Raw genomic sequence first — 8774 nt, 5'->3', positions numbered from 1 at the left:
ATTCAAAGAGGTGAAATAACCCTACCCAGGTCACATGGCAGGAAAGTGGCAGAGCTGAGTCCATTTGATTTGAAGCCCTGGTGTTTCTAGAGCCTTCAATGTCAATAGGTGGTTCTGGGTGAAAGGCAGCAAGGACCAGGTGTATAAGTTTACAAACTCAAATGCCTAAAGCACCTGGGAAGCACCTCTAATGGTGAGTGTCAGAAGAGGTGAAAGTGAGGTGATAAATGGCAACTGACCATCAGTCTTCATGAGTGGCAAGAGGTACATGCCCTCTCTAAATGGAATGGCTGATGGCTGCTACCAGCTGATTGTTGCTATGTGAGCACAAAGCCCCAAATGGCCAGATCCACTAATCTTTCAATAAAAACTAGCAATACACATTTTTAATGTGAAATGGCATAATTCGAAAATGCTAGGAACGAATTGAGATTTTCTTAAAATGCTGTGCAGGCCAAATGAGGCACATCTATCAAGCAAATTTTCCCGATTGGCTACAATTTGAGACCAGTAGTGTTAATCCCTAGGACACAGGGAGTGGTCCCTAGTCTTGCTAAAAGAGAAGCTATGGAAAGGATTGAATTAGATTCTGATTGAGCTCACTGAGTGAAGAAATACCCTAATCTAAAGAACAAGGGAGGCTTATTCCAAGGCATTGAGGCACATTAAAGAAGGGAATATGACTCAACTTTTTCACAGAATCTTCTTAAGGAGACCAATAATTGGGGCACCTGGGTGGCTCAGTTGGTTGAGCATCGGGCTCTTGATTTCGGCTCGGGTCATGATCCCAGGGTCCTGAGTATGGAACCTGCTTAAGATTTTCCCTCTCCTTCTGTTCCTCTTCCACTTGTACTCACTCTCTCAAATAAAAATAAATAAAAGTCATCTTTTCTTAAAAAAAAAAAAAAAAGAGACCAATAATTAAAGCAACTCTAAACACATCAACCCATCTGGGTTTGCTGATACATAAGCACTTTTCGGTGAATCATCATTGATAGATATGCTTATCTGCCATATATCTGTACGTGATCATTAGAAGCCAGATTATTTTAATTTTTAAATAGAAAACAGCTTAGTAACATGAATCTAATTACACATATATATATGCAAAAAGCCTGACATATAAAATCTGTTGAGTAAGAAGAAATGGCATGACTTTGAAAATATTTATTCAAAATAGTACAATATCAAAAATAAAAACTACACTTAAAATTTGCTGATACATATATTAAGCAGAAAGCTCTGGTTTGAGAAACAGAAATAGTTGCAGGACACACTGAGGGATGAACTGATGTAGGAGAAATGCAAGTTGTACAATAGATATCATCTTCGCAGAGCTCTGCAGCCATGGTATAGGTATGGAGGAGACAGCCGCATTAAACCTGGGTTAGGAAGGTTGAAGAGAAGGACAATGGAGGAGGGGAAGAGAGCCCAAGTGGGGGCCAAGCCATTTACACTTATTAAGGAAAGGAGGAGGCAACAGACAGAGGATGAGACCAAGAGCAAGGTGGACTTGAACAGGTATAGAGTGAGGTTAACAAAAACTTACTACACGTTTACACTATTAATAATAGTTTACATTTGAGGTGCCTGGATGACTCAGTCAGTTTAGCATCCAACTTCAGCTCAGGTCATGATCTCGTGGTCCATGGGTTCTAGCTCCAAGTTAGGCTCTATGCTGACAGCTCGGAGCCTGGAGCCTGCTTCGGATTCTGCGACTCCTGTGCTCGCTTGGGTAGCACGTGTACTAAAACTGGAACAATACAGAGAAGATTAGCCCGCCCCTGTGCAAGGGTGACGTGCAAATTCGGATCCTGTGACTCCCTCTCTCTCTTCCCCTCCCCTGCTCGTGGCCTCTCTCTCTCTCTCTCTCAAAAATAAATAAACATTAAAAAATTAAAAAAAAAAGTTTAAATTTTAAAGTACACCATAATTTTTTGGGGTACCTAGGTAGCTCAGTCGGTTAAGCATCCGACTTCAGCTCAGGTCATGATCTCATGGTTCGTGGGTTCGAGCCCCGCATTGGGCTCTGTGCTGAAAGCTCAGAGCCCGGACCCTGCTTCGGGTTCTGTGTCTCTCTTTCTCTCTGCTCCTCCCCTGCTGGTGTGCCCTCTCTCTCTCAAAAATAAATTAAAAAAAATTTTTTAAAAATTTAAGTACACTGTAATTTTCAAAGCACTTTTTAAAAGACTATTTTTTAAAGCAGTTTTAGGTTCATAACAACATCGGGTGGAAAGTGTAGAGGTCTTATATAACCCGTCCCCACACATGCACAACCTGCCCCACCAGAGTGGTACATTCATTATCATGGATGAACCTACATTGACACATCATTATCATCAAAGTCTATGGTTTACATTAGGGTTCACTCTTATTGCATATTCTGTGGACTTGGACAAATGTATAATAACATGTTTTCACCACAACAGTACTCTACAAAACAGTTTCATTGCCCTGAAATCCTTTGAGCTCTGCCTATTCATCCCTCCCTTCCTCCCAACCCCTGGAAACCACTGATCTTTTTACTATCTCCATAGTTTTGCCTTTTTCAGATTGTCATATGGCTGGAATCATATGGCTTCTTTTAGTGACATGCATTAAAGTCCCCTCCCCCCAATCTTTTCATGGTTTAATAGCTCATTTGTTTTTAGAATTAAATAATTTTCTATTGAGGGGTGCCTGGGTGGCTCAGTTGGTTGAGCGTCCGACTCTTGATTTTGGCTCAGGTCATGATCCCAGAGTCATTGGATCAAGTCCCATATCGGGCTCTGTGCTGAGCATGGAGCCTGCTTAAGTTTCTCTCTCTTTCCCTCTCTCTCTCTCCCCCTGCCCCTCTCCCGTGCTGACACACTCTCTTTATCTAAAATAAAAATTAATTAATTTTTATTGTCTATATGTACTACAGTTTGTCCATTCATCAACTGAAAAACATCCTGGCTGCTTCCAGGTTTGGGCAGTTATGAACAAAGCTGTTATAAATTCCATGTTCGGATTTGTGTGTGTGAACAATACATTTTAACCTTCATAGTCTGAATATAGAACAAGTGTTCTAAGTCAAATCCTAACCAGTCAAATATAACTGGTAGAGTTTATCCTTTGAATATCCTTTGAAACAACAGACAATATGTTACTATGTTAGGAATGAAAAATTCTAAATTGATTTCAACTCATGTTTTGAGGAATGAACTCTCTGTTTTGTCATTTCCCCCCATCTTGTCTCTGCTTCACCCCTTCCCAACCTGGAACACAGTTAGCATGATACAGTGGATCAATGGATGGTGTAGCCAGGACTTTTGTGTTTGTTTCTGTTTGACTATTTGAGGCTCTGACGCTTATGAGCAATGTGACTTGCAGCAAGTTACTCAACATCTTTGGGCCTCTTCTGCCTCATCTGTAAAGCAGCGGTTTTTAATAGTGCCTACCTCATGGATGAAATGAGTTTATGTCTATAAACTCTGAGAATAATTACCTGGCACATAAGTGTTTGTCAAATAAAATGAAATATATGTACGTGGATCTCTTGTATGAATCATGGTCTCCCAGGCTTGTATACAATTCTGAATTGTGCTGTTGAGTCAAACTGTCAGGTCTGCAATTTGTTTTTATCCTACTTACAAGCCAACAAGTTAACCTTTACTGTTTTACAGATGCTGAAAGAAGACATGGAATATCTGAGGAAGAGGGGGAAAAACTTTTATAAAAGTTTATTTATTTATTTTGAGAGAGAAAGGAGAGAGAGAGAAAGAGAGAGAGAGCAGGGTCGGGCAGAGAGAGAGAAAGAGAGAGAGAATCCCCAGGCAGGGCTTGAACTCATGAACTGTAAGATCATGACCTGAGCTGAAACCAAGAGTTGACGTTCAACAGACTGAGCCACCTAGACAAAAAAATTTTTTTACCCACAGCACAGCATAAACAGCATGAATTGTTTACATTAACTCCTCTTGCCTCAAGTCCCACAGGTGTGATACTAAAAGCCCCAGATAGATGCCACATGTGCAGTGGGTTTGTGTTCATTGGGGGTAACAGTGAGCTTGGGGAGCCCATTGCTTTTCTAGCAAGCAACAAGCTAAGCCAGCTTCTCTTTCCCAGAGGGAGAGGTTACTTCATTCCTCAAGACTGCTTGATGTAGGCGATCCTGGCTGGCTCAGTCAGTAGGGCCTGCTACTCTTGATCTCAGGGTTGTAAGTTCAAGCCCCAAGTTGGGAGTAGACATAAGTTTTTTAACAAGGGCAAGAAACCTGGGTAGCTCAGTTGGTTAAATGTCCAACTCTTGGTTTCAGCTCCGGTCATGATCTCACAGTTGTGAGATCAAACCCCACATCAGGCACCGGGCTGGGTGTGGAGACTTCTTGGGGTTCTTTTTCTCTCCCTCTCTCTCTCTCTCTCTGCCCTTCCCCTGTTCTCTTTCTCAAAATAAATAAATAAACTTAAAAAAAAAAGGACTGGGGTGCCTCCTGGTTCATGAGTTCGAGCCCCAAATTGGGCTCTGTGCTGACAGCTCGGAGCCTGGAGCCTGCTTTGGATTCTGTGTCTCCCTCTCTCCTCCCCTCCCCTCTCTGAAAAATAAGTAAACATTTAAAAAAATTAAAAAGAAAAAAAGATTGCTTGCTGTAAACACCACCATGAGAAATGGCTTGCGTAAAGTGATATGGTAGAAGGCCTCTACAATGGCCCATAATGATTCTTACCTTCTGGTATTCACTCCTTGGTGTAATCACCTCCAGTTGACTGTGGGCTAGAGCTACTGACTCACTTCTAACTAATTTAATACAGCACAAATGACAGGATATTGCTTCTGACATGAGGTTATAAAAAGACCAAAGCTTCTGTCTTGGGCACCTTCTCATGTTCTCTCTCCACTCACTGCAAGGGTAGACAGCATGTTGTGAGCTGCCTTATGGAGAGACCTGCATGGCAAGGAAAGGATGTCTTTGGCCACAGTAAGAACCTGAGGCCTACCAACAACTCTGTTGAATGAGCTTGGAAGAAGAATCTCCCTTATTCAAGACTGGGGATGACTGCACCCTGGCCAACACCTTGACCTGGAACCAGGGGCACCTAGCTAAGCTATGCCCAGATTCCTAATCAAAAGAAACTGTCAAAAAAAAAAAAAGAAGTTTGTTTTTTAAGCCTCTACATTTTGGAGTAATCAGTTATGTAGTAATAGATATGTAATATAAGCTGTATAAACTGTTAGGGCCTTACATTCTTGGCATACTGTCTAAGACATGAAGGAGTATGAGACACCCACAGATAACCATTCCCAAACAACAGGGTAAAGCTACAAACCAGAAGCAGACAATGCCATCTTTCTAGAAGAGGGCTGACATGTTAAGTGTCCAGTGTGTAGGGAGAGGCAGACACTGAAACTGGAAAGTAGAATTTGGAAGGAAGCCCTTAGCTGGAACTAGCCTTACTAATCTCAGAGCCAGTTTTTGAAGAATTTTGCTTGCTTGAGGACATAGTGCAGGATAGAAAAAAAGTTTTCTGCTTTGTGCATGCAGTGGGAAGCAAGGTATTTCAGTGTCAAATACTGAAATGCCTACTCTGCATTCAGTGAACCAAATTATCTAGTTGTATATTACTCTCTGTACTCATTTGCCTTCTGTTCATCTGAGCCCCTTGTAAACTTTGTTTAAATATTTTCCTGGTCTTATCTGTGCTTAAGGGAATTAGCAAAGGCTTGAGCCACAGTATTAAAGGGGTAACAGTGCCCCCTGGAGGCCAGAGTGGCAATGCCCAGAGACCACCAGAGGTAGACGCTAGGATAGGCAAGGGTAATGACAAAGTTCTTTATAAACGTTAAGAAAATATTTGATTAAATTAAAAATCTCTTTGATTCAAAGCTTGTAAGAAGTTAGTATAAAACATTTATAACTAGACGTGGTGATGGATGTTAACTAGATTAGCGTGGTGATCATTTCACAGTACGTACAAATATTGAATCATTATGTTGTAAACGTGAAACTAATATGTTATAAAAACCCATTCATTCAAAATTTTAAAAAGAAATAAATTGGTATGGAAGATTTCTTTACGTTTATAAAGGATTTTGTTTTCAAAGAGAGTTAACTTTATACTCTACATAATAGGGGGCCAGCAGTACTGTTATTAAGAACATGGACTTCGGCATAGACAGGACTTCCTTTTGTTAACTGTGTGTCCTTGGCCAAGCTGATAAATCTGAGCCTATTTTTTTTTCTTTTTTAAGTTTATTTATTTATTTTGAGAGAGAGAGAGAGTGGGGAGGGGCAGAGAAAGGGAGAGACAGAATCCCAAGCAGGCTTCATGCTGTCAACACAGAGCCTGATACAGGATTCAAACCCACGAACCTCGAGATCATGACCTGAGCTGAGATCAAGAGTTGGATGCTTACTCACTTAACCCACTGAGCCACCCAGGATCTCCTGGGCCTATTTCTTCATTTGTAAAACAAAGATAATATCTCACTGGATTATAGTGATAATTAAATGAGTTCATGTATGTAATATCCTTAGCACTTGGTAAGCACTTAGTTTTTGAAAGCTGCTATCACTACCATTACTACTACTACTTCTACTAAGACTACCATTGTATGAATAAGATAAGAGTGTTAAGTACTACTTAATATACTATTCCCCATGCTGGTAATGGAATTTTCAGATAAGGAGAATTTACAGAAGGGGTGCCTGGGTGGACCCTGCATTGGGCTCTGTGCTGACAGCACAGCACAGAGCCTGCTTGGGATTCTCGCTCTCCCTCTCTGCTGCTCCCCATGCTCATGCTCACTCTCTCTCAAAATAAGTAAATAAACTTAAAAAAATTTATTAAAAAAAAGGAATTTACAGAAGACATAAATTAGAATAGAGGAAAGGAAGAATCAATGGGCACTAAAACCTAAGAATATATGTAAACATATGGGGAAAAAATACAATCTTTTTTTATAATCTCTATCCAATTTCTATCCAATTTAGAGGGCGTTGTTACAAATATCTAATTAACATCACCAATCTATTGGATAAGTGGTCAAAGGAGATGAAAAAGAGGTTTAACAAGTATGTTATCTAGCAACCTACTTCTTGGTTAAGAAATGCAAAGTAAAACAACTTTCAGCTTTTATATACCTTTTAAAGTCTCAAATATAAATGAAATATAAAAAGTATGGGTATTAGATGGGGCGCCTGGGTGGCTCAGTTGGTAAGCATCTGACTCCTGGTTTTGGCTCAGGTCATGATCTCATGGTTTGTGAGTTTGAGCCTTGAGTCGGGCTCAGAGCTACTGGTGTGGAGCCGGTTTGGGATTCTCTCTGCCCCTCCCCTGCTCTCCCTCCCTCTCTCTCTCAAAATAAATAAATAAACTTTAAAAAATGCTTTTAAAAAAAGTATGGGGTATTTGAGAAGGCATTGACCATGGAACACAACACATCTGACTTCACCTCCTACCAGGTGTGAGTGCAGATGTTAATCTCTCTGTACCTCAGTTTCCTTATCTGTCCATATGAGACAGCAATAGCATATTATAGATTCATTATGAGTATTAGATGAAAAGACATGGGAAGCCCAGAGCATAATATGGCTCTTACCAATAGTCTCATCATCCTCGTCATCATTATCTTCATCATTATTATTTCATTTGCTGATATTATTATAGGCAGAATTGGAAAGGAGTCTAGCCCTTCAGGAGATTACTCAGAGCAATGTGTAATAAGAGCCATAAAGTTCCATATACTCTTTAAATCTGTTTTTCCATTTGTGGGAAGAAATTTAAAGAGAAAAAATTACCTGTTTAGAGATGTTTATAGCAAGGCTAATTATGATCCTCAAAGCTTGGGAACAACCTAATGCCCAGAAATGGGGGAGAGTTAAGTAAACAAAGTACAATAATACAAGATACTAAGTACAAAAGGAATATACAAAAATCATAATTTTACTATGTATTAAGAACCATTTCAAAAATATAATGGAAAAATGACACATAATAATCACAACTCTAAAATACCTACAAATTGGGGCGCCTGGGTGGTTCAGTCAGTTAAGCGTCCAACTTCAACTCAGGTCATGATCTCACAGTTCGTGAGCTCCAGTCCCGTGTCGGGCTCTATGCTGACAGCTCAGAGCCTGGATCCTGCTTTGGATTCTGCGTCTCCCTCTCAAGATCTCTACCCCTTCTCCACTCATGCTCTGTCTTTCTCTCATTCTCTCTCTCAAAAATGAATAACCTTGAAAAAAAATACCTAGAAATAAAATTAATAAAAAATATTCAAAACCCATTAAAATTATGTTTTACTGAAGGACATATCATTTTTTTTGAAAATGGAGAGTCATATATGGATAAGAAACCTCAGTATTTCTTAAAAGTCAATTCTCTCCATATTGATCTATAAATTAAATGTTAATTTTTATCAAAATCCCAATGGAATTTTTTTAATTTAAAAATTGATTCTCTAGTTTCTCTGGAAGAGTAAATGTTTGAAAATAGCTAAGAAGGTTTTGAAAAACAACTGTAACAAAATAAAAATTGGCTTATAAGACACTAAAAGAACTATAAAACTATATAGTAAACAGGGTAGTATGGTACTGATCAGAAAAAAGACAACTAGATCAATGGAATGGAACAGAGTCCAGAAAGTAATCCAGGTTCATACTTACAGGATTTCACATGTGCTCAAGGTGGCATTTCTTTACTTCTCTTTTTTTTTCTTTTTCTTTCTTTCTTTCTTTCTTTCTTTCTTTCTTTCTTTCTTTCTTTCTTTCTTTCTTTCCTTTTGATATCTTATTGTTAAGTAATCTCTACAT

The 8774-nt window shown here is 39.4% G+C and overlaps 1 long non-coding RNA gene and 1 other non-coding gene across 3 annotated transcripts; one reads left to right on the top strand and one right to left on the bottom strand.

The window, feature by feature from the left end:
* Window positions 1–849: 849 nt before the first annotated feature.
* Window positions 850–8729, bottom strand: LOC124507695 (uncharacterized). Of its 2 annotated transcripts, XR_006961106.1 has the most exons (4): window positions 8628–8729; window positions 7761–7816; window positions 4689–4907; window positions 850–1753 (listed from the first exon to the last, which is right to left on the bottom strand). It is a non-coding gene; the product is annotated as an uncharacterized LOC124507695 (long non-coding RNA). The 2 variants fall into 2 exon arrangements; XR_006961105.1 differs by lacking the exon at window positions 8628–8729 and having other exon boundaries at window positions 7761–8053.
* Window positions 1724–1829, top strand: LOC124507981 (U6 spliceosomal RNA). Its single transcript, XR_006961192.1, has one exon. It is a non-coding gene; the product is annotated as a U6 spliceosomal RNA (small nuclear RNA).
* Window positions 8730–8774: the final 45 nt, after the last annotated feature.

This window comes from Lynx rufus, unplaced genomic scaffold (assembly GCF_022079265.1).
Source record: "Lynx rufus isolate CCGP_SWC_20201006 ecotype Redwood Valley unplaced genomic scaffold, mLynRuf1.p SCAF_12, whole genome shotgun sequence".
Taxonomy (NCBI): Eukaryota; Metazoa; Chordata; class Mammalia; order Carnivora; family Felidae; genus Lynx; species Lynx rufus.
Note: the sequence above shows the minus strand (reverse complement) of the source record. Positions and strands in the feature narration are given on the sequence as shown.